Source organism: Cavia porcellus, unplaced genomic scaffold (genome assembly GCF_034190915.1).
Source record: "Cavia porcellus strain 051 isolate PalLab524CR breed Dunkin Hartley unplaced genomic scaffold, mCavPor4.1 scaffold_5, whole genome shotgun sequence".
NCBI lineage: Eukaryota > Metazoa > Chordata > Mammalia > Rodentia > Caviidae > Cavia > Cavia porcellus.
Window position 1 is genome coordinate 76,238,885 of NW_026947488.1, and position 27,030 is coordinate 76,265,914.

At 41.8% G+C, this 27,030-nt stretch overlaps 1 long non-coding RNA gene across 2 annotated transcripts; it reads left to right on the top strand.

The window, feature by feature from the left end:
• Positions 1-151: 151 nt before the first annotated feature.
• Positions 152-26,897, top strand: LOC134476119 (uncharacterized). 2 transcript variants are annotated; one of them, XR_010047623.1, is made up of 4 exons: positions 152-12,326; positions 14,142-14,307; positions 14,416-14,605; positions 26,710-26,897. It is a non-coding gene; the product is annotated as an uncharacterized LOC134476119 (long non-coding RNA). The 2 variants fall into 2 exon arrangements; XR_010047622.1 differs by having other exon boundaries at positions 152-14,307.
• The last annotated feature ends 133 nt before the right edge of the window (positions 26,898-27,030 follow it).

Genomic DNA, 27,030 nt, shown 5'->3' on the forward strand with positions numbered 1-27,030 from the left:
AACTATATATAATATATATTATAAAATAACTATATATGTATATAGTTATTTTAAAGTATCTTGCCAGCCCTTCATATATATATACATATATGTATATATACGTTATCTGGTTATGTTGCTTATGTTACTCAGGTAGGACTAAAACTTATGATTCTCCTGCCTCACCCTCCAGAGTAGCTGGGACTATAGGTACATGCCACAGTGGCCAGCAAGATTTTAAAAATATACATATTTGTCTAAACCAGGCATTGTGGCACATGCCTGTACTCCCAGCACTTGGGAGGCTGAGACAGAAGTGTCTCTGCAGGTTTGAGGCCAGCCTGGGTACAAAGTGGGAGTTCAAGGCCAGCCTGAACTCAAATAGCTTCTCTCTCTCTCTGTCTCTCTGTCTCTCTGTCTCTCTGTCTCTCTCTGTCTCTCTATCTCTGTCTCTCCCTCTTTCTCAAATCCGGATATATTTGTATCTGCATCTGCATTGGTCTGAATTACCTAGCTCCCATGATTATTGGAAATAGAAATCCCTTACATGAAGTAGCAAATGTCTTTAAAAGTACATACATACATATATATTCACATACATATATACAGCCATATATAAAATTAATGCTATGGTTTGTGTCCCACCAAATTCAGGTGTTGAAGCTTGATCAAGAGTGCGGTAGTTTTATGGGATGAAACTTTTACAAGATGATTATTTCATAAGGGCTGTAGTGACCTTATAAAAGAGCTGCGGTGTTCATCCCTTTAGGCCTTCTGCCTTCCAGTCGGTGAGGAGATAGCACCTGGCTCCATTTGGAAGCAGAGAAGCAGCATCAGCCACTGCTTTTGCTGTTGCTTGATTGTGAACTTTCTAGGCTTCAGGATTGTGAAAGTCCTGATATGTATAAATTACCTAGTGGCATTTTGTTTTCATAGCATGAATGGACTAAGACAGGTGGATTTATGGGAATAGTATGTGAAACTCTAGCCTGAGGAAATAGGATTGAAGTTATAGAAAGGAAGCTCTGCTTTCCAAAGTATGTATAGGTGAGATTGTAATAAAGAGAAACATAAGAACAGTTCTAACAAAATTGCAATGTTTTTATTTATCTCCTGTAACAGTCCAGTACAAGGAGTTTGATCCACTAGCAAAAATTTTTAATTTTTTTTTGTCTTTTTCCTTTTTATGGGTACCAGGGATCGAACTCATGATCGCCTGCTTGCAAGGCAGGTGCTTATGCTGCTGAGCTAAATCCCCAGCCCCCACTAGCAAAATTTTTGCTTCTTGTCACCATAACCTTATGTTCTGCTGGTTTAGACATCTTAGTTCCAGAGACAGGAGGCTTGTACTAGGAAGCACAACAATGGTACCATTGAACTGGAAGCTGAGACTTTCCCCTGGTCATTTGGTCTCCTTATATCTCTAAGGAAACATGCTTAAAAGGAAGTCATAATGTGGTCGGGGTGAATGATCCAGACTATCAAGGGGAAATTGGACTACTACGCCACAAGAGAGGAAAGGAAGAATATCCATGGTGTACAGGAGATCCCTTAGGGTGCCTCCTAGTACCACTATGCCCTGTTATTAAAGTCAGTGGGAAACTACAGCCAGATAATGCAGGAAGAATGATACATGGTTCAGAGTCTTTGGCAATGAAGATATGGGCCACTCCACCAGGGAAAGAAACAAGACCCACTGAGTGCCTGCTGAAAGCCAAGGGAAGAAAAATGGGTAGTAGAAGATACCCTGTTGCCTAGGTGACTGTACCCTAGGGAAAGGGGAATGATCAGACATTTCAGGGACTACTGGACATGGGTTCTGAACCAACAGTGATTCCATGGGATCCAAAGTCTCACTGTGGCCCTCCAGTAAGAATAGGGGCCTATAGGTGATCAATGGAGTTTTAGCGAAGGTCTGACTCATGGTGAGTCCAGTAGGTCCTTGAATCAGTCCAGTGGTCATTTCCTCTGTTCTACAGTATATAATTGAGACAGATGTACTTAGTACTTGACAGATGTACTTAGTACTTGGTTCCCTAACCTGTAATGTGAGAGCTGTTATGACTGGAAAGACCAAATGTCAGCCACAGAGCTGGATGAGGAAGCATGCAGAGGGGGTCCGCACATTGGAGACCAAAGAATTCAGTCCAAGGTGTGGAGCTCACTGCAGTGTTCTGCACAAGTCCATATCAGGAGGCCGATGGGTCTGTGATAGAAGGCTAAAGAGTCTGTGCCAGAAGGTTGAAAGATCCAAGGCGGAAGCCAAAGAATCTGTGCTAGAAGCCAGAAGATGACATCTAAGATGAAGGTGAAGACAGAGTTCCTCTGAAGAACGGAAGCCTGATTGGCCTTCTTCATTTCCCTTTTATACCGTCCAGGTGATGAGTCACCCTAGGATGGGTCCTCTACACCCTAGGGTATGGAATCCCCGAGCCAATTCAGTTAAGTTTCTAAACTTCTCAAGTTGACAAAAGCAATCAGCTACTACACAGTTCTAACAAAATGGCGGTGTATTTGTTTATCCCACATAACAGCCCAGTAGCAAGAAGTTTAAATCTTTGGGAAAGCTCTGCTCTATGAGTTGGTAAGGACCCAGGTTCCTTCTGTCTTGTTGCTCTCTTGTGTCCTAGGATATGGTCTTTATCCTCATGGGTAAATACTTCATTAGTATTCAAACTGGGGAGAATGAGCAAAGAAGAAGAGGGTAACCAGCAATTTTTGTTCTGAGGAGTAGAATCTGAAAGTTGAAAGCACTGCTTCATTTGTGTATTTGTGGTTCATGCCAGTTACTGGTGTAGCCATATCTAGAGATAAGGTAGGACTGGATGTGTCACTTATAAGACTGGAACAGTTCTCAGTCTTCTCATGGGCCCTAGGTAAGAAACATAGAGAATGACATACTCAGGATGGGTTAATGGGACAAGGGGAAAGGACAGTATGACCTCACGTGTGAATGGGCACATGACGTTTCTGTGTGTTGCAAAGGATGAGTTGAAAGGTCTGGGGTAGAATTTTCATTTCTACCGATTTTTCGGATGATGCCAATATTACTGGTCCAGGGATAAGACTTTAAGAACACTGTATGTTGTACCCAACTCTCTTGTATTGGCTTTGCTTGTAAGAGTTCATGAAAGGGCTGTGTATACCATAATAATACAATTGAGTCCAACACTTTCAACTGTGGGATTCCAGAGCCCTCCATCACTGTGGTACTGAGAGGATCATTGTAGTCTAGACTAGGTAAACTTCTTAACATAGATGAAAATGATCAATTTACTGTTTGGTTTTCTAGCACCCAGCTTTTCTTTTCCTTGCTAATTCCAATAGAAAAAAAAAAAAATAGAAAGCCGTTTGCTAGTCCTTCCTTCCTTCTTTCCTTCTTTCCTTCCTTCTTTTTTTTTTAAGACAGGGTTTCGCTATGTAGTTCAGGCTGGCCTTGAACTCACTATGTAGTTCGGGCTGACTTAGAACTCACAGCGATCCTCCTGCCTCAGGCTCTTAAGTGCTGGGATTACAGGGGTACTCCACCAGGTACTTGGTTTAGGTTTTGGTTCTTCAGGATGACATGGAACAGTTTATTTAATTGCTTCACTTTCACTAATTTCAGCAAAGATATTGAATTTTTAAAATGAGGTAACTGAATTCCCATATGTAGTTATAGAATGGAATTTAAAACAAGTACAAATCCATTTAAAAATAATTGTTTCCTGAGGAGATGGCTAAAAAGTCATAAAATCTATGTATAGCCTGCATTTTTGATTACTGACTTCTGCAACTTAGCTAAGATTGAGTTTTTTTAGTTCCAGTTGCATGTTCGTTTAGCAAGCAGCAGGAGGGAAAGTGAGGGGGTGATCCCCAACTTCCCAGTGTTGAAGTGAGCCCCATGCGTGATAACGGAACACTGGGAACAACAGGAAGGACCCCAGCTAAGAAGGAAACAGGGAAGATGGGACAACAGCGACATGAGCGAGTGAGGGTCAGGGAGGTGGTGACCATTCAAGTCAAGTCTCAAGCATCGAGTGGCTCATTCAGTACTGTTCTTATTTTCTTAGTCACCGGGAACTGAATCTAGCAGAGAGAAGCGGGAGTTGCAGCTTCAACAGAAAACTGGTGATGTGATCTGATCATTCTGTCAGAGGTCAAGGCAAAGAGTCTGGATAGAAAAATAAGCCAAGCACCGCAGGCAGGAGACGTTTGGGTAGGACTGTGGCCACTGCTTCACGTTCAGAGGAAGAGTAACAAACTCCACTCCCTTCTGGATGAGCTGGTTGTAAGAGGGACGGGGTGAATTCTCGGTGTGCAGATGCTGCTTCAAACAAGTCGGTACCACTGCCTGTGTTGGCAAAGTGACTCTCCCTGGGACAGACGTCTTTGGGACACCTAGGACAAATGTAGGTTTCGTCTGTTCTTATGCTTTATATGCGTGGGCTAATTCAACACATACTCTTATTTGTATCTATTCTTTATTCCTTGCTGCTCTCTATTATTTATTCCTGTGGTTGCAGGTTGTGCATTCTTGCTGCTGTACAGTGTGGCATATACCACAGTTTATCCATTCTTCTGCGGATGGGCATTCGGGTAGTTTCTAGTTTCACAGCTATTACAAGCCATGCTGCTCTGAACTGTCTCGTATGCAACTTTTGGTGAGCATCCGTTCACATTCTGTTGGCATTTTGCTTTCAGTGTGGAGACAGCTCACTGTCATTAGCTTGCCTAGGTGCTGTTATCAGTGTCAGAGGTCGGGCGGCTCATACACCACACTTACTTCTCACTTTTCTGAAGGGTGGAAGTCTGAGATCCTGATGCCAGCACGGTTAGCTTCCAGTAGGGTTAGGTCCTGGGTTGAGATCATAATCTTATGATGTCTCACACAGTAGAAAGTGGACAAGGAAGTTCCCTGGGGTCCCTTTTATAAGGCACTAATTCCATTTATGGTCTGTTCTCATGATGTGATTTCCTCCCAACAGGCCCCCACCTCTTAATACTGTCATATTTGTGTATGTTGGGATTTCAACATGCATCTGGGGAGAGGACCCAGCCATTTATTTAGGAACTCCCTTGAATCCAGAACTACCTGGTTTTGCTATGAGAAATTAAGAAAGAAAAAAACACCGAGTATCTCTGAAGGGAAAAGCCAGTGGACATTTTCCCATGAGTTGCGCCCTTTACTCACATTGTTTTGTGCACTGTAATTACAAAGCCCATGAGATCTGTTTACTGAAAAAGATATTCAAATCAAGGAGCATTCAGTCTCTCCAGTAGGAAACTTTGAACAAACACAGGACAGACCATAAGCACAGACTTGAAGACCTGATCTAAGAAAAGCAGGACCTTAGCTTCTTAATTCCCTTTATAAAATCTTATAAACCCTTATTCTATGAGGTAGAGTTTCTTCTGGCACTTTAGAGCCAGTAGCCCCTCTCAGGTTTATCTTAAATAAAGCCTGCCCGTGCTACAAGTTTTTCTTCTTTTACGTATTTCCTACAGTCTCTAAGGACAAAACTCAGGTGAGTAGCAAAGTCAGTGCTCCTCTGGAAAACAACATTTGCAACGTGACTCCACCCAAATCTCAGTCCTGTTATATCCTCTCATTTCATCTTCTAGCAAAGGTCCATTCTTACTTCCTTTTTCTTTGATTCCAGCCAAAGTGATCATTTAAAGAACAAATGCAATGTACCACCCAGCTTCCTCACATGGCATTCTTTAAGTTTAAACAAAGCCATTTTGCTGTTCCTGGGGATAAGGTCAAAACCCTCAACACAAACTGTGATCCTTGTATGAGCTGGCCTGCACCCCTGATCTATCCACTGCAGCCACCCTGGCCAACTTCCAGCCCGTCAGCCCAGCCAACACCCTGTGCCACGCGACCTGCACATATCCTGATGTGTGTCTTATAACAACGCCACCCTGCTGACAGTGAACAGACTTCCCTGCCTATGAGAAGTCTTTCCTGAGCCCCCAGATGAAGCCACAGTCATTTGTTATATGTCAGAGCTTCTATTAGTTATTTTTACAGAAATGTTCATGATTGTAATGGTTTAGTTACATAAGTGGTTGTTTAACCATTTCCCGACAGAATGTGAAGGTCTATGAGGACAGAGATGGCCCCTGTGTGGCTGTTGTCCTGTTCCCAGCACCTAGCACAGTTGTTTGCCTTTAACAGAGGCTCAAATAAAGAAATTAGTGACTTGCTGTCATCAGAATCTTCAACTTCATCTCTTCTCTCTTCTGATTGTTCTTTAGTCAGTTTCGCCTAAGATGTTTAGAACATGTTATGGCTTGTGTCTAGACATCCTCCCAGAGCATCGTGTGCTCATAGGTGGGGCTTTTCAGAGGATCTAGGGCAGTGATACTGGGATTGAATTAGTCCACTGATTGAAATTAGCATAGTTCTGGGTATGAGTAATGGATGCCCCAACCTGGCTTCCATCTTGGACCAATCAAAAGGCTTACAGCCTATATAGAGTATGAGGAAGAGAGAGAAGGCAGGTTTGTTCTGCTGCTTGTTGCCTTCTGCCGGCCACACCGTGAACTGTTTGTCCTCTGCCATGTGCCACCCTACCTTGGAACCAGCTGACTATGAATTGAAACTTTTACCAACTGTAAGCTGAAATAAACTTTCCTCCTCTAACTTGTGGGTGTTGGGTATTTTGTCTCAGCAACACAAAAACTAAGAATGCTAATAAAAGTAAGTGTAGTTTGTGCTAATTTGCCCTTGCAGTCTATATTACTGACACAGGAGAAAATGTAACTCCTAACCTGCTAGGTGATAGGTGTGCCGAGTTTGTGCTTCCTGAAATCAAAGAATGAATTCCAAAGGACAAAGAAGGTTAAAAGTAGCAGTTTTATTGAGAGATAGCTCCTGAGAGACAGGAGGAATCCTAGGTTCGGTTACCACAAAACTCCTTTGTTGGGGGTAATTTATACAGTGAAGTCACAATGGGGGTACAATGTGGATCAAACTATAATCAAATTATTAGTATAGCTGATTAGCTAATATTGGTCCAGTAGGGAAGTGGGTCATGTAGCAAGGGCCCATGGAAACAACAAAGGCATTGTGTGGCAGGAATGGGTCCAGATGCTCTGGTCACCCACCTGGGTGACCGGCGCCTGTCTGGACTTCCTAGACCAGGTGTATAATTCCAAGTTACCACTTATCTCTTAGGCATGTAGGTCTGGCCATTGCATCTGTATCTTGAGGCCTGGTCTTCTTTAGATGTGACTGTAGTCAGAATTCTGATGTCTTTGTTCTTTCTGCAGACTTCCTTGAGTCCCTCTCTGATTGTATGTTGATTTGTAACTTAGCTGGCTATTATATTACCAGTTTCAAACAGAAATGATTTTACACAGAAAGGCTCTCAACATCAGTGACCATCAAGGGCACAAAATGAAGCCATCATGAGATATTATTTCACACTCACTAAGATGGCTAGAGTGAAAAAGACAGACCATACCCAGAGCTGGGAGAGAAGTAGAGAAATTGCATCCTCCTGCACTGCTGGAGGGAGTAAAAATAGTGCCACTGTTTTGGGAAATAGTCCAGAAGTTTCTCAGTACTTTAAAGATAGAGTTACCTTATGGTCCAGAAATTCTATTTGTTTTACCCAACAGAAGTACTGTATGTCCACACAAAATTGTATGTGGATTTTCATATCAGCATCATTTGTAATTGTAAAAAAGTATAAACAACCCAAATGTTCACTAACTGATAAATGGATAATTAGAACATGGCATGTCAATATAATGGAATATTATTTGACAATAAAAATACTTATACATGTCACAGCCAGGATAAACTTTGAAAACACTGGGCTAAGCTAGGCATGGTGGTGCATGCCAGCAATCCCAGCAATTTACCACCTTGCAAGACTCTTTCTTAAAAAAATGTTTTCAAGAAAGGACTGGGATATAGCTCAGCGTAAAGACCTTAGGTCCAATCCCCAGTAGAACACACACACACACACACACACACACACACACACACACACACACAGAGAGAGAGACAGAGAGACAGAGAGACAGAGAGACAGAGACAGAGAGACAGAGAGGCAGAGAGATAGAGAGACAGGGAGCTCAAAAGAGGAAAGAGAAAGAAAACATTGTGCTAAGTGTAGGTATGGAGTCACAAAGGACCACATAGTTTGTGATTCCATTTGTATGAAACTCAGTATATAAATAAGCTAACTATGCAAAGGAAAATTTAAAACTCTTTAGAGTTGTAGACTCATTGGACAAGGAAGGCAGACTTGTGGTTGACTGGAATCACTGAAGTTTGGGTAACTGGGGGCTGACTACAAAGGAGCGTATAGTTTCTTTTAGGCATGGTAAACATGACCACATGACCTAAAATTGACTATGCTGCTGCCTATTTCTGTGAATATACTGAAGGCTGTGGATTAGTGAATTGTATACTTTAAAAACTCATATGGTATGTGAATTATATACTTTTATTTTTTTAGGGGAAAAGAGTTCCTTGAGGAAGGCAAATTGAAAGGAAGTACCTCCAAGGTGTTACTTACCACAACTAGTGTAGAAATCACGCAGCCTTGGCATCTGCACACGTGCTTCTTTCTAGTGTCCTCCTGTCTGTGGGTTGTGCACCTCTCGATTCTGCTTTTCTCTTTAATGCCCTGCCCCTGAAGAACTGCATAAGCTCTGGGGAACTAATACTTCTCCCTTTCTGGGACTGTTGAGATTTAACATATGAAACACACGTAATGTAATATGCTTAGCATTGTGCCTGGCAATGATCAAATAGGATTTGTCAATATCCTGACCGAAAACCAGCTAAATTTTTATTGTTACAGGAAAAAACAGAGCCATGCCTCTCTCCATTCACCTTCAACCTATCTCAATCAGGTGTAATAATATAGGTGAACACGAGGGGGCAGCCTGCAGTTGCAATAAAGAAAAATCAGCGTGTCTGAAACAGATCCGAAGCTATTAAAAAGGTCTAGTTGAAAGGAAAGTGAAATGCCTCCCTTTAATAGTATTTTGTAGTATTTGTCCATAGGAGGGAGGTGCTGAGGAATATTGCTTCTGGGGGACAGTGCAGCAGTCCTCAAATTCTCTCTCCACACTCCTGCACCATTTCATTGCATTTTGTTCATTCTATGCACTTGTTCTCATAAAACCAGCGGATTCTTCCGATAAGCGGCTCTGATGGGAGGCATTTGGAAGCCTTCCTAGGTAAGTATTGTCTTACAAAAGTGCTTTAGCACAACATCTGGTCTCTGGGAGGGATAGGAGTGCTCTCAGGTGAGTCCCTAAGGGTGGGGACCATGTCCCACGCCCTTCCTTGAGGCCCAGCAGCTTGAGATACCTGGTATGTCCTAGTCAAGCTAGATGGTGTCTGCTGGCCTCAACTGCTCCATGAGCAGATGTGGGGAAAGAAGGGAAGAATTGTAACCCTTAATGGGGCTCTACAATTAGAACCCCTCTAAAGAATTGTCTTTAGTTATTTTTTTACATAACAGTTGCTCATGCTCATAATGGGTATGCAAGCAAAAAGAATATTTAAAATACTCACAATCCTATCCACTCCCTATTAACTGGGGGAATTCCACAGATTCTTTCCACCTTATGTCAGAGTATAATATGTGTGTGTGTATCAGTACGGTGTTTACATTTATGGCAACATAGAATATAGTGTTCCACTGTATGATGATACTATATTTAACTAATCCCTCTCTCTTCTGAGAATTTGTTTCTAAATTTTTGCTCTTTACAGAGCAGTCTGGTGAATATCCTTGTAGCTAAGTCTTAGCCTGCATTCTTTAAGAGTGCCTTAGGATAAATTCCCAAAGGCAGAATTTCTGGGCAATGGGTAATTTACATTGTCACCAATAGTGATAGTGCCCTTGATCAGATGAAGAGTTTTAATTAAACATCACACCAGAACTCTATAATTTTGTCTCAATACTGTCATCCCTGCTCACAACATTTAGTGAACTCTGTGTTTGATGATCCAGGCTATGAGTCACACAAGAAAATAAAAATCTCTCATCTTGCCTTTGCTCTTTGTTCAGGAAAATCTAATTTACTACAAAAGAATAAAGAAAGCAACCATGGAAGATATTCATATATATGTGCCACAAACATCAGGAAGTTAGATAGGGAAGCCCCATGCTTTCTGGAGTAGTGACATCAGAGAAGTGCTGGGCGTCCAGAGTGCAGACCCCACTGGATGCATACTGATAGAATTATCAAAAACAAAACAAAACAAAACAAAACAAAACACCCCCCCCCACCACCACCCTTGCTCTCCGGGGATATGGCTCTAGTTTGGTTTACAATTTCAAGTGTTTTCTTACATGTGTCATTTCTTAGAGCTTTTTGGAAATTAGAATGAAATTTCTCCATCATCTGAGGATACCTTGTGGGTAACAGCAAGGATAGATTTCTTTCTTGAAGACTTTTAAACTCCTCTTTCTGTCTGTCTTTCAACAAATAAAGCACAATACGTGCATATATGGAAACATCACAGTGAAACTTATTTGTCTGATTAGTTAATTATAATAAAAGAATTTTTAAAATTACAAGATGGTACTTTACTAAACATATTTTTCTTAAAATAGATTATATGAGCTCCTTAATAAACAGCTGAGAAACACGAAGCTTAAAAATGTGTATTATTGTCCATGAAAAAAAGAACAATGTCTGCCCGAGAGGGCTGCTCATAAGTATAAACTATGTGCTTTTTACTGCCTCATCTCTAAATCACAAACCCTTTTTGGCAAAAGAAAAACTTATGCACTAGAAATGCTTTTTGAAAGTAAGGTTTAATGCTGATCCAGAATTATGATTAAAATGATTATTAAAGATGCTATCGATTCTACCATAATGTATAGGAATTATTCACCTGTCCGCTTCTCTTCCTAAAAAACCAAGTAGCTAATAATACCTGGCTGAGCTAAAGAAATAAAATCTATTTTCTTATTAACTCTCACAGAGAAGTCTGCTTAGCTTGCATTTCGAGTGGTCTTCAGTAAAGTCTGTTTTTCTTGCAGTGATCACGTTCCCCAAACATGCTGGGAAATCTGCTGCGGTATTTTGTTTCTCTCTTGTTTTCCTTTAGGGGCAGCCAGCCAATGGGAGCCTCGGGGTGCTGGCAGTTGGAAACCTGTGGGTGACAAAGTCACAGAAAGCAGCAGAGCTTAGCATGGAGCCTGGCTCAGAATAGCCATTTGTGGCGTTTTTCCCTCGAGAGTTGCCCTGGCTCTTCCTTTTTCCCCTTTACTTGTTGCCATGGCACTGGAGCCACATGGGACAGGACGTTACCTTGTGCCACCTGCTCCGCAACATCTGCCGTACCTTGCTGGCCGTCACATCCCAGATCTCCCCTTTCTTTAGGTCTTAAAGACAAGCACAGTAAAGAATCAAGCATTTAAAATTATATTTATTGTGATTTCAGGGTGGAAGAGTAAGAAACACTAGGTCCCCACTGGACTTTGTATTTTTGTGGGGAGGGGTTTAGGAGTGGCTGCTGTGGGCTGGAGGTCAGAGAGGAGAATTGCACTGTTGTTGTTTTGCTAAGTTATATGTTTATTTGGGGAGACTTCATGGGGAGGTAAACTCTCTCTTAAGCCACCCCTTGGCGCTGCCATATTAGGGCATAGATATTCCCAGTGGCTTTTAGCAGTTTACCAAATAAAGCTTTGGGCTGATATTGAAGGTGCTGTAATGTGTGACCTTACCTCTGCTATTCCAGCCTTGCCATCTCTGGCTCATAACAGATCTGCACGGCTGCTATGCATTCTCTTGGTTTAGCTGCTTCTCTGAGCACGGCTGCAGCCCCCAGCTTTGCACAGGTGCAGCCTGACAGCTCTGGCCTTGGCTGCACTGAGAACCACTCCCTTTCTCTGTGATATCTTCTTGTCCTACAGTAAGGAACACAGATATTCTCACCTCTTGATGGCTTTCTGGGCATGCAAGGGGCTTGTCGTGTGATGGGGGTAACTTTTGAAGAGTTGGGGGTGGGAACTGTATGGTATAGGCCTCCTGTATCTCAGGGTGGCAATTCTGAGTTCTGCACAACTTCCCAAGTCCTTGGCAGAATGGAGTCCCAGCTGCCCACGGTAGGGACCAGCTGCTATCACTGTCTTGTGTTAGCTTTTTCTCCTTGCTTGTCTCCTCCCCTAGTCCCTTACTTTTGCTCCCTGGGGTTACTTCCCTAAAGAAATGTCATCTGCTTCCTCTGGGAAACCCAGTCATTTATTTGCATTTTGTATTTCTATTACAGAAGATCACAGGGTAATTTATAAGAACAGAAACTTATTTCTGATAAAGGTCCAGTGTGAAAGCACCTGTGTCTAGAAAGAGCCTCGTGGCTGTGACATCATTCTGAGGTAGGAAGCCCCGGTATGGCAAAGCTGGTTAGGGGACTAAGCATGACCCCCATCCCAGGCACATGAGCCGAATAATTCTCAGGCTCCTGTATGAAGATTTCTCTCGAGAACTCTCGATGAGTGGATGGATAGAAAGGCAAGATGCCATTAAGTGTTTGCTATCATACCTCTTCATGGCAGCCTGCCACGTGTCCCAGGGGGTACTTTTGTTTTAAATTTTTATTTTTCCTGACTTTTACTTGGCCCAAGTTTGCTCTGTAGCACCAGTTTCTAACTTACCCTTCACTTGTAATTTTTCCTACCACAAATAAAAGTAAAACTTTGTCACCGTTTTTGCTTGTTTTGGTCAATTCTTTATTTGAGATGGAAAGAACATGAAAACCAGGTCCAGAAGGAGACCCTGGCATCTCCAAACCTAGTAACCATCCACAGCAGAAGCAGAAGGGCAAGAGGGAAATGGAATAAATGGGTTTGGGGTAGAAGAGGGGCTGAGTTGACAGCTTTATCTGGAACCCACTCTGGCAATGATGACATTCACCTGTAACTGGTAACTTAGAACGAGGTCACTGCACTGAGCAAGCAGCAACTGGTGGGAGTTAAAAACTGGAGGGACACAGAGAGGCTGGAAGCAGAAGCAGTGAGGATAAGAGGGAGGCAGAGAGAATCAGGGCGCTGGTGTCAGGAGAAGCAGAGAGGGCGGCTGAGTCACAGGGACGCGACAGCACCAGGAGCAAGAAGACTCTGAGGCCCGGGGTCCTGAGTGGGGCCCAGGGGAGCTTTCTGTTTTGACTGCACTCCAGACCCCCCACACCTTCTGGCATGGTTGCTTTTATGCTCTCAGAAAGCAAAAAGAAAGATGCACTTCTATTCTCACACATAGCCTAACTCAGGGCAGGGTCGGAGACGCACTACTTGGGTTTACCAGGACTGGGTGAACGTGAGCAAGTAACTGACCATGCCATGCCTCAGTTTCCTTATTGGTAAATCATGCTGATGCTGGTGCTTCCTTCCTAGGGGTAGTATAATGACTGAGTGAGATCATAGATATAAATTGCAGAGCAGAATGAGGCACATTTTATATACTCTATCAGCAGGGCATTCAGTGTCTGCACAGGGTGTGAAATATGGCAACTGAAGAGCGTGAAAGACACTTTGCAAAGGTCTGAGTCAGCCGAAGGACACAACAAAGGATGGTGGGTGCCCTGGGCTAACGTTCCCAGGCTTTGCAAGGTGAGGAGAGAACAGTCACCAGACACCAGCAGTCTTGGAGAGGGGCAGGACAGGTACTGTGGGGCTCCTTCCATCCAATGGTTTCAGGCAGGTGGGGTGCAGGTGATGTTCATTTTCAGGCCTTCTTTTCTCCCTTGCTCTGATTTCGTACCTTGATTGCAAAGGCCAGTTGACTAGGAGGCCAAATATTCAGCTGTCAAAGGGCAAGGAATTTGGTAGATATGAACAGAAGGCAGTTGAGGAAGACCGTCCAGTTGGCTGGTGGTGCCATGGTGGTTGCTCTTATATCAGGCTGAGGCCTTGGATCTCTATTGCCTTGCAAAGAAAACACCATAATCCCAGAAGTGGTTAAATAGGATCTCAACAGGAAACTACACAGGTGAGACCTGAGGGGCCGGGCAGATCTCAAGCAATCATGGCTGCCTGAACTGAGAAAGCTCCTTCAGGGGCCAACAGAGACCTTTACTCTTTGTGTCATGAGTGCCAGTAAGAGGATACTCAAAGTGTGGCCTGCTTTGGGTCAAGGAGGAGCCCGAGCCCATCCTCAGAGCCTCTCTTTCCCTCCCTACCCCACATTTATGCCAGGTCCCGGGCCTCTCCAGATCTCACTGACTCTGAAACAACTTCATGGAGTAGGACTCTGCTTTATGGACAAGGACACTGAGGCTGAAGCATTCTCTAAGGAGCATCATCAGGAGGTCTGAGTGTGAGCCTAGTTAATGTCTTCAGAGCCTAAAATCTTCATCACCAGGTCAGCATTTCCTAATGTGGTCACTACAGTCCACTATTACAATTTTCACCGCTTCTGTTACTACCTGTATTATTATTTACTCAGTATTTTCTTGGACTGTTGTAAAAGGAGAACCAGAATCATCTACCACAAACAGAAGGATAAAGAGCGCATGCCTGGCCGATTCTAAGTCCTACAGCAGAAGGATTTTGAAATAACTCCAATCTCTTGCTGGGCTGGCCTGAGGAGCATCTGTCTGGCTATCTGTCTGGGCTGTAAGACCTGTATGACTGGATTTGGAAGTCAACAGTGGCCACAGGTATGTTAGTAAATGTTTTAAAAATGAGTTGTTTAAAAATATATATATATATGTAACACACACATGCACATATATACATATAACATATATGACAGGTTGTACTGATATAAAAAACTATCGACTAATTTAAAAATTATGAGAATATATGCGATTATTTATTGTAAATTTCACACAGCCAATTGGTTTCCTCAGAATATTTTTATTGCTTTTTGCTGAACTGATACATCTGTAACCTACTTGTGGCTGAAATTGACAAATGAGTGTAGTTGTGACATAAATGTTGGTTGATAAGATTAAAATGAAGCAACTCTAACTTCAGATGTTGTTAGAATTCCTGGTTTATCAGTTTCAATGACACATCATTTTTACCAAATTAGGTAACAATTTTTGTCTACTGGGAAGCTATTTCTTCGGTTGTTTTTTGTTGTTGTTTTATTTGCAATGTACGATTCGAAGCCAGACAAACTTTAACATTAAAACACCATTAACATTTCTCCTTCATTTTTTGAAGTCTAGACAGTATGACCAACAACAAAAAGTGAGAAATCAAACCACAATTCATAGCATTTGCCTTTTTCTATGATTTAAATCCTATTCCCATGGTTTATATCCAGTTGTCATGTCAGATCCCTGAATACAGACTGAGAAGGTATCAACATAAACACATCTTCTACAGTATTTTTAACATCCAGATACAATAGATGTGAATAATTCTAAGAGCCTAGACAATAGCAAAACATACCAACATCATTGGGAAGCGGTGACTCTTTATTACCTTTGTTTTCTTATTATAAATTTTCATCATTTAATTTTCAGTAATAGCTGCTTATCAGCTGGCTCTCAAGATTCCTGTAAATTTGACTGATATTCGTATGCACCAGCTCTGGGACACCACTGATTATAGCTTTATCTTCAAACCACTCAAGCTGCATGTGTGTTCCTCACGGAGCGGACACCCAGAATAAGTTCTGCTCCTCTTAGATGCACACATGTCATTGCTTTGCTTCAAGAAAGTACACCATTTATGTCTTCTCTTCCTCCCCTGAACTCGTCTTCTCCTTCTTTCCTTCATAACGATTGTTCTTGGGCATTCCTTGAAAATATCATGCTTGCCCACCCCAGGACACTTGCACTTGCTATTTCACCCGATTAGAATGCCTTTTCTCCCAAATGTTTACACAGTTCATTCTCTTACCTTCTTCGTGTCTTTACCTAGATGTCACCTTCTCCCTGAGACCTGCCCACCCTATTTATAGCTGCAGCTGTTTCCCTCTGTTCCCTGACTGACCATCCTTCCCTGCTTTATTTTTCTCCATAGCATTATCTTGGATGTATTACATGGTATAAAATCTTTTCATATATGTATTTATTACCATTTCCCTCTATGTGAATATAAGCTACACAAAAGCTTGACTTTTTAGTATGTTTTGTGGAATCTTCTATGAACAGAATAGTGCTCAGAATAGGTGATATTAAGTAGTGAATTCCAGTAAATATATACTGAATAAATCAAAGAGTAAATGGATGTTGCTTCAAGTCTTGAAGGCACTAAGGTACTAGTGTCAGATTTATTTACATATATTTAGTAGCTTTAATGAAATATAATTCATATTCTACACAACTGACCCATTTGAAACATACAAATCAATGGTTTTTAGTATATTCCAAGATGTGCAATCATCACTAATATAAAAATCAGAACTTTTTCTAGTTTTTTATTTTCTTTTATTCAAAAAAACAAAAACAAATTTATTATTGTTGTTGCTTTTAAAAACTGTGGAACAATTGTGTTCTAAATTTGTTTTTTAAGAACAATTTCATTTCTCTGAAAGAACCCCCTGCCCGTCACCAGTCACTCTCAGAACCTCTCCATCCTCCCAGTACCTCGGCAAACACTGATTTACTTCTCATCTCTGAAGAGCTGCTTATTCCATACAGTTCATGTAAATGCAACGATATGTGGCATTTTGTACCTGGCTTCTTTCACTTGGCATAATGTATGGTAGTGTACATCAATATTGCATTTCTTTTTACTGATGAATGATATTTCATTATATGTACACATCACATTTTATTTATTCATTCCATAGTTGATAGAAATTTGGATGGTTCTACTGTTTAACTAAAATGACTATAAATAATGCTAAGGGCTGGAGATTTAGCAGCAGCATACGCTCTGCCTGGCAAGCGTGAGGTTGTGAGTTCAATCCCTGGTACCTAAAAAAAAATCTATATAAATAATGCTAATAAGGTCATTCACATACAAGTTTTTGCATGGTCATATTTTTATCTCTTGGGTGTATCTCTAGCAGTAGCATTTCTGGGTAACATGACAACTCTGTTTAACATTTTGTGGAGAATGTTAAGACTTAGCCTCACTTTCTCCATATGTTAACGGCAATAAAAATACCTACATCAGAGTTTCATGAGCTGTTGTGCTCCTAGGCTCCAGGAAGCCAGGCCTAACTACATGGTAAAGGAAATTGCAATCCACAGCTTGCTCCTCACTTGATGTCACCATGTCAGAGATGGAGTCAGAAATTCCTGCTGTGCTTGGAGCTTGTCTCCCAGGTGTTGGGTAGACTTCAAGGATATTTCATCCAGGCTTTACTAGAGCTTAGAGTAACACCTCAGCCTACTGTGGAGTAAACCTCTCTAATGCCTGGAATACTCTGGGCTGAGTTATGTCCAGAGTCTTTCTCCTGGTAGGCCTGGGCGTGCAGAGGCTCCATCACCAGGGCCTTCTCAGCATCCTCTGATTCAACCCTTGTTTCTAGGTTTGTTTTCATCATGGCTGCTTCCCAGCCATCTTAATCATACAAATCAATAATAGACCTTGAAAACGCTTCTCTTTATAAAAACTTTGCCCCAGTATTATGACTTCTTTCTCTCACAGTATTAATTTCTTCCCTTCTTTGGATCATGTACAAGGCCATAATACCATGCTCCAGGGCCTTGCAATTTAAAAATAAAATTCTGCCCTTGACTACTGTTCCTTGTAGCTACTGTGTCATTTTTCTGCCCCCGTCCCCCCAGCCTAACATGTGGAAAGTGCGGCAATGGTTCCTTCCCCCTCTGCCCACGCTCCATCCCCTCTCCCCCAGCCGGTTCTCCAGGTTCATCCCTGCATTCCACTGTGACTGCGCACCAATTCACCGTGACCTTGATGGTCTTCACAGCGCGTGCAGCAGCTGCCTCCTGGGGGTCAGTGATGTCACATTCTCTAGGATTTTGCTAACCCCTAGGGCACTCTTGATCACTCTGTCTCTTTACATGACCTCAAAAAGGTTGTCAGTCGGAGGACACGGACCTGAGTCCCACTGTCACCTCTGTTGTATTACCCCCCTACCACCCCAATCTTATTCCACCTTACACCTTGAAGACCTCTTATACGGTGGTGGCCCCACACTGGTGTCTCCACCCTGGCCTCTCCTTGGAATTCCACTGTCCTATAAACAAGCCTCGGGTTGGTGCCTTCAGCCTGGTGTCTTTCTGCATTTCTTTCCTAAGCTCACTTCTCCATTCTGCTTCACCCAATAAATGGAGTCGCTTGGTCTCTCAAAGTTGAACCTATAGATGCTCATCCTCAATTCTTCTGTCTTATTCCTTCTCACCTACCCAGTCCTTCCACAGCCCCTATCATTTGTACCTTTAGAGTGGGCCAAGTCTGCCCATTTAGTTTTTTTTTTTTTTACTTCTGTGACTTTTGTTCATTTGAATAAATGTGGTGGATTTTGAAATGCTTCCGTTCTTACCCTCTGCAGTGATTTGTCTCCCTTGGGCAGCTAGAGCTCATTTTTAAATGCTAAATAAGACCATTTATGCTCCTCTTTTTTCCTTTTGGTACCCAGAATTGAACTCACGACCTCGTGCTTGCCAGGCAGGTGCTTATGCCGCTGGACTAAATCCCCAGCCCCCATGTGCATTTCTTATCTCCTCCGGTCTCCTATGCTCATTTCCAGCACCTCACTCTCATGCACTCTGCATAGCATTTCCTGCTCTCTGATAATTTCTTGTTTACTTGCTTGTTTATTGTTTACCTTCTTTCCTTGAGTGTTCAGTCCATGGAAACAGATGCTTGCTTTGTTTACTATGTTATGCCCAGGGCATTATGTAGCTGAACATGCAGTCAGTGCTTCCAGGTATTAGATTTGATTCTCCCTGACTTACACAGCAGGAATGAATTAGCTGTGCACTGTGGATGCTGGGAGGAACCTTGATACTTCTGGATCAGAAACAAAGAACTTTATAATTCCAACACTTTGGGAGGCTGAAGCAGGAAGATTTTAAGTTCAAGCTGCACCTGGGCCATTTAATGACTGGTGAGACCCTATCTCAAAGTAAAAATTTAGAAAAGAGCCATAGAATCTTACATAGCAACAAGCCAGAGCATCGGCACATTTGCGACAGGTTTCCCTTGCCCAAGCCTTGCACGAGACGGGACACTGCACACGTGGTAAGTTAATGCTGTAGGTGAAGGACATTGAGATTGGAGAATCCAGAACTTTTACAGTAAGCAATAAACCAGCCTTCCCTGTGCTCCAAGGGAGACATCTCCCTATCCCTCCAGTTGCTTGCAATGAACCCTGAGCAATGGTTAGGGTAAAGAGTGGTTGGGCTTGTATCCTTGACATACCTTAGGATATCACAGAAGCAGGAGTTTCCACAGATCATTAGTCTGAAAGAGTTGTGCAGTGGATATGTGTTGGGTGAATAAGTGAAAAAACATTGTGTATAGGCCAGGTACCAGGTATTGATGCTGGGTTAAATCTCCAGGCCTCAAAACAAACCAACCAACCTCTGTCTGCGTGCCTGTCTGTGACTCCTCATTACTGGCAACACTAAAGAGGTCTATCTTTTCTGTAGAGTAAGTGAGATACATCCTCTGCTGGCAGGCTGGAGCCCGCCCCCACCCCACCCCACTCCCACAGCTGTGGCCATGTCTGCCTCTTCAGATTCTGTCCCGTTCCATCACTGCATCGTGTGGTGAGATGCCCCATGATGGGTCTAGTCACAACACACCACTGTTGGGTAGTTCCTTTAGACATGATTTGTCAGTTAAAAGTATTTTAGGTCCTTCTTGCCTTAGACAAAGAGTTGGACAAGACAGGCCAAAAACAGTGACCAAAATTTATTTGAAAAGTGAGAGGTGAAGGGGAAAGGGAAAAACTAGTTCTGTAGAGTGAACTTGGGCTGAATAAAGAGAAGGAAGATAAAATCAAAAATAAAAGTATATTCTGCATCTAGGAGACAAGCCTGTAAAGGACGCGGAGTGGGCGGCCATGAAGAGTCACAATGGCAGGTCCTTCGCGGTGTGTCTCTTATGCCAGCGTCCACATCTTGTGGGAGCCCGCAAGACATAGAGCATCCTGGAAATTATTTAGCACTGTCCTGGGATCTTGTAAATGACAGATTCTGCTTATTTTTCCATCCAACTTTGCCAGGCCCCATGTCCTATATCAACACCACATGTGGACTGTTAACAGTGGTGTTTACTGCAGTGTTTTCTGGCACCTCTTAAATGAGTCAGCAAGGAATGTGTGCTGCAGCCTTCTCAGTCTCCAGCCCAGAAAGTACTCCATGAAAGGCATTACATTCCCCTTTACCACACTCGAGTCCCATCTTATCAGATTAGACAGTATGATGACATAATGTAGTGATACCGATTGACCAGTAGATTACTGTCTTAGTCAACTTCCTGTTATGATAATGAAATATCTGAGGCAGTTCATGAATACAGAAAAGGTTTGTTTTGGCTCATGGTTCTGGAGGCTCCAGTCTGTGACTGAGTAGCCTTATCGTCTTGGGTTGCTGGTGAGGACAGCACATCATGGTACGAGTGGGAAGCAGAGCAAATCGCTCACCTCATGAACTAGGAAACAGAAGACAGGTAGGAAGAGGAGAGACTGGAGTAACGTACTCCCCTTCAAGGACGTGTCCTCAATGACTAGAGACCTCTATCTAGGCTCCACCTCCTAAGAGTCTCAGCACCTCCCAATAATGTTACTTTTGGGACTTTGAAAAAAGAAACTCTACTACCAGACTACACAAGCTCTCACAGAACAAAGAAATATCTGAAAGCCAATGAATGTAATTAAACAGTGAGATATACTACTGTCAGGTAGTTGGGCCATTTAAACTTGTCTATCCAGAACATACTTCACCTGTAAGCAAATAATGGAGGAAGTCAAGTTGCACTTAGAAAGTTGTTTGCAGGGTGAATTTAGACTCCTCAGGGGGAGGAGCTGACCAGATGATCGGAAGGTTAAATGGCTTCACTCTTTGAAAGCCTGATTCATCTCTCTCTGTACTAGAAACACACCCGGGAGTTTGAACCTTATCTTTTACCTTCAAGAATTTCTAAGTATGGGTAGCTGATTTTTGCTTCTTGGACTCTCCTTTTTCAATGTTTCCAGGGTGGAAAATTCTCCTATTTTTTTTGGTATGGGGAATCGAACTCAAGATTTTGTGCTTGCCAGGCAGGCACTGTGCTGCTGATATATATCTCTGGCCTCCATTCTCCATTTTTGACCAATACATTTTTTTCTTTTTCTAAATTTTACTTCCAGTTACTTCTATTCTTTTACTATACAACTGAAGGAATTGAGGACTTGCCACTCTCCAAATATGCAAAATTGGTGTATTGGTTACTTTAACTTGAAAACACTGGAGAAATAGTAATTGCTAGAAAGGTTTTCTGATCTTCCTCTTATAATTAGCAGAGAATAAAAATTCTTTAAGGAAGAGTGTCGTTCCTAAACCCGAATGAAAGAATAGTCCTTATCACCAGAGCCTGGGGCTTGGTGCAGCTGGGACCCGAATAAATAAACTGACCAAAGTAACCCATACCTTTCACTAGCTTTATACCAAAAATGACTCCCCCAAATTCTAGTAACCTGGCCTATATCCCTTTGTCCTATAATTTATTAAAAATTTATCATTCTTTGTCTAAGAATTAGAAAACTTTTCTGCTTTGGCCATCTCTTTGTATCTTCATTCTCTTATGAGGGGCCCATTTATCCTAGTCTATTTTCAGTTGCTCTAACAAAAAGCTAGATGCTAGGTGTTGTAGTCAGGGCTTATGAAGAGAACAATTATAATCAGGACACAGAATTTATACTATTATTTTATGATGGTCACCCAGAGTTAAACACAAGAAAGTGCAGGAAATCTGTCCACAACAGTAAAGACCCTGAATATTCAACCAAGGGCCTGGATCCCACAGTAATGTCCTGCATGAGTCCCGCTGAAGACCCAGAATCCATGCCAATGCTTCCCACGAGTCCAGCTGGAGGTCTAGAGCCCACAAGAAGGACTCACACCAATCTGTTTTACAGATCCACACTGGGAAGGCCCAAAGGTCAGTGGTAGAAGCTAGAAAGTCCATGCCAGCGGGGTGAAGGAGCTGTGCTGGTAGGTTGAGGGTTCTATGCTGAAGCCGAAGTCATACTTGAAATAAGGACCAGGGATTCCCTGAAAAGTACCATGGCCATCCTCAGTGACATGGAGGTCCTGAGCTTTTCCCACAATGAGAACAGTTGAATACATGCCAGGAAGTCAGCGTGACAAGTTTCTCCTGGAGATTAAACAGCACAGATCTTCTCCTCTAGAGCCCGGAAGTGATGCTTGATGTTAAGGACCAGAGCTCCCCAAAAGTGAGCCACAGCCACTCTTACCAACAAGGTCCTGAGCTCCTCCAGTAACAGTGGTCAAAGTCACACTGGGGAAGCTAGTCATGATGAGCTCCTCCAGGAGAACCAATGGATTGAACCAGCATTTAGGAGAACCCACAACATCTAGGTCTTCTTCTCCATGTCTCTATTTATGCTGGCAAATTTCCTCAGGTGGGCCATCTACACTCAGCATCGTGCTGATTTAATTCAGTTGGTGTTAAGTTGACACCAGTGTTTAATCCATAACACTGGTAATGTTTAAGGAAAAGCAGTTTGTTTAGTTCACAGTTTTGGAGATTCCAGAGCTTGAGGCCAGTATCTACTTAGCTAGGCTGCATCACAAAAAGCAGGGTGGCATTATGGTGGGAGAATGTGCACGAGGGACAGATTACATGTAGAAGTAAGAATAAGTCAGAGGCTGGGCTTGTCCTTTTTATTTATTTATTTTTTAAAATTTTATTCAAGGAGAAAAAGAAAAAAAAAGCATAAAAAGGGTACAAGTTATACAGAATTTCAGAAAGAATAAACAGTAGGAAATCACTAGTTAATAGATTACATATTGTTATCTTAGAAATAATTGTTCAAGTTACAAAATTGAAGCATATAAAGTGGACTTTCAAACAGTGAGACTGCAAACAGTTTTGTTCAATGATCCAACAAAACTCAGTAATATATATAAATCTTATACATTTAAATATACATGCAGTTATATCCTTTAGAGCACTTTCTTTTATACAATGACAATTACACATTTTGGGTTTTATTACTCCCATAGTTCTTATTACTTTTTTTTGAAGAGGGTAAAACCAAATGTAATATAACAGAACAGAGTCAGTCAAATCAAAAGGATGGACATAATAGATAATGTAAAAACAAAATATAAGGTGATCAACAATGGTTACCATACTACCTCTTGCTATCTTAAAAAGAATTGCCTATATCATCAGTTATAATAAAATTGAGCAAAACAGTAAAGAATAAAACCAAAACATTGGAGACATTACAGCACTTTAAAAGATAATAGTCAACCAGAATGGACATCATAATGAATTTTACTGTCTTCACAGTTGTGGCCTATACTTTTGAACTTGGTACTATCAAGCAAAGCAGAATAGGGGAAAATCGGTCAAAACAAGATGGTGAGGGCAACACAGGGTTTCAAATCAAGTTAATAGGAAATCAAAGTGGGTTACTATAATGTATCCTGCTATTTTTTATTCATTTTTCCCTTAGTTAAAAAGAAAAAAATAAAAAAGTAAATAATTAAAAAAAGGAGATTGAGATAAAAGAGGGCATAACAACAAAACAGTGCAGGTCAAAGCATAACCATTTAAGCAAGATAGTGTTTCACCACAAGATATCCTGGCATAAAAGTAGTTACTATAGTATCTCTTTCCTTGAAATGTTTGAGTATAACTTCGTATACTGTAGCACAAAACACATCAAGACAATGTAAAACCATTCAAGAGAATGACAGTATTACAGGGTATTTAGAACCAACTATCAGGAAATGAACAATGGTTTCTTTATAATCTCCTTGTCTATAAAAGTTTTTGCTTATATTATCACATATAATAAAATCCAATAAGATACAACCTGTTAAGACTGATGGAGACAGAAGAATAAAAGCTTGATGGGACTTCAAAACAAGATGATACTAAATCAGCACTAGCTATTATAATGTCTTGTTTTCTCCAAAATAGCTGTTCCTACCATCCAATCTTCTCTGCCTCATTTCTATTGAGATCTTTTCTGTTGTTTGTTGTCAGTTTGTCTTCTTCATTTCGCTTTCTGCTCCGTTCATTGTGGCCTCTCTGCCATTATTTCTGGAATCTTGGTATTTTCCTTTTTTAGAATATCCTGCAGTATTCTCTGTAGAGTTGAATTGGTGGTTGCAAATTCCCCTAGTTTCTCTTTATCCTGGAAGCACCTTGTTTTTCCATCAATTTCTAGGAACAGTTGTGCAGGATATATCCATCTTGGCTGGAGGTTATTATCTTTCAAAGCTTGAATTATTTCCCCCCACACTCTTCGTGATTTGATGGTTTGTGCCGAGAAGTCTGCTGTAATTCTGATGGGTGTTCCCTTGTAAGTGATCTGTTTCTTGTCTCTGACGGCTTTTAATATTCTGTTCTTATATTGGATTTCTGGAATTTTGATTATTATATGCCTGGGTATAGCTCTGTTTGGGTTGTAGGTGGCTGGGGTCCTGTATGCCTCATACATCTGAGTATCTTTACTTTTTGCTAAATTAGGGAAATTCTTTTGGATTATTTTTGTGAATGGCTTTTGTAGTCCATTTGTTTGTGTCTCTACTTCTTCTTTTATGTTCTTAATCCTTAAGTTATAGATCCTCTTATCATCTTCTAGCCTTTGTATTATTGCTGTTTGTTTTCTTGTTATTTTTAAGAAGTTTTTCATTTCATGCTCCCACATTACAAATCTGCCCTCCAGTTCAGATAACCTATCCTTAGTTTCTTTCAAGCTGTTATGCCAGCATTTGATAGAGTTTTTAGTTTCCTGGTAATCTCTTTGAACCTGCTTCACCTATTTTATGTTTTCTCTATTTTTTCCATCAAACAATTCTCCCCCTTTTTTCTGTTCTTCCATTCCACCATCCGTTTTTTTCTTGGGTGGTGCTTAGCATTTCTCTAACTATTCTACTTATATCTTGCCTTATTTCATTAAATACTTCTCTTTTGAACTCGTCTATGAGGCTCTGGAGATATTGCTTTATGTCTATAGGTGCCGTGTCTGATATTGCATGTTTTGTTTCCTCATTCTCCTTTGCATTCACCTTTCCTGGATCAGTGTTCTCAGGATTGGGGACTGAGGACCCTTTCTTGCTGCTTCCTCTTCCCATACTTTTTGTTCCTTCCATACAAGCGAATTATAGGAGGCCCAGTTTTTTTTTCTCTTTGTGTGTTACAGTTTGTTTGAATTGCGCCAGCTAGGTGTTCCCGCCCACTGCAGTGTAATAGGTTAGAAACAGATGTGGGCAGCCTCTGCTGGGCCTGCCCTTCCAGGTCAACCTACCAAAGGCTTCACTGCTAGGGTGCACCTCCAGGTGCTGGGACCTGGTTTGGGCTAGCCTATTGGGTCTTAGTGGCGTCACCCAGGCCAGGCACTCCCCACCAATCCCGCTTGAGAGGGGAATATGTGACTAAAGTTACTGCAGCATCCTGTTCTGGCAAGTCTGCCCGGTCCCAGTATGTCCTTTGCTGAAGCCTCCTACTCTATGGAAGGGTCCCCGTTCTGCTCACTCACTGCAGGTGGATGCAGAGCTCCCTGCCAGTCCCATTCTCAACTCTGTTCAACGATTCCCACTCTCAGAGTTTTCGCACGTGTGTCTCTCTGCAGTCCCTATTTGGACGCCGTAGCAGGAAATTCAAATCGGGGCTTCCAATGGCGCAGGATCCAGCTTCCATGCTGAGATTTTATCTGTTCCTGTTAAAGCACTGGGATTGCGTTTCAAGTTGGTTTGTCTTAGCTTAGTTCTTTCCTGGGTCGGCAGGGTATATCTCCCCTTGCTTAGGACTCCTCGCACTGCCCCATTCCTGGATTCTAAGCAGGGTATCTCAGAGAGCCTCCATAGCTGCTGCTATCTACCCGCCATGTTCTCCCGGAAGTTGTCCTTTTTATTTTTTTGAGATAGAGCCTCACTATGTAGTTCATGCTGGCCTCGAACTCACTATGTAGCACAGGTTGGCCTCAAACTCATGTTGATCCTTCTCCCTCAGCCTCCCAAGTTCTGGGACTACAGGCATGTACCACCACACATGGCCTGATCTTTTATAATCACCCACTCTTGCAGCAACTAATTGGGATTTCATGAGAACTACATTAATCTTTTCTGAAAGCAGTGCCCTTAATTATCTAATCACCTTTTTCTAGATTCCACCTCTGAAAGTTGTCACTATCTCAACACCACTACACTAGAGACCAAACTCTCATCCCCAAAGGTTTCAGTATATGAACCTTGGGGGTGGGGCACACTCTAACTGTATCCAAACCCAGCACCAAGTATACATACTTGTATTTGTAAAATTAATAAAACACATTAGTCTGTCTTGTTTTAATTTTATTCTTAGATGCAGCTAAAGATCTCATCTAAAAACTAAGATGGGCAAAGGTCATTGTTAGTCCCTTCTCCACAACTAATATGTGAATATATTTTGTTGTAAATGATTCAAGCAATTCATACTTGTGCATGTGACATAAATACATAGACGTTCTTTGTCACTCTTCTCCAGTAACCCCTTCTGCCCTCTCCTATCTCACTTTCAATGGGGGAACCATGAAAGTAAATGTATCAATATATGGAAAGAATTGGACAAGAAGATTTTAAAAAGGATCAATAATTATTTCTTGGGATAGATTTGTGAGGGATTTTTTTTTGCTTCTTTATATTTTCTATATTTTTTATAATAGCCCATATAGGAATAGGAAGCCCTGCTGGCTGGGAAGAGGAACCAGGATGGAAGCCACGCTCCTCTGTGAGTCAGTTGGTGCCTGGGCTGGGAGAGAAGAACAATCCCCACACCACCCTGTAAGCAACTGGTTGACTGAGAGGAATACAGACTGAGATGATAGCAACTGAAGTAAAGAAACAGCCTAAAGCTTGTATTGTTTGATTGACTTTGCAAGCCTAAAGCTAGTAGTAGTCTCAGCAAATATTTAGAGGGTAGCAATATGCAATATACTATGGTAGATTCCCTACTGTCTTATTTTTAAAATCCAATATTGGGTTCT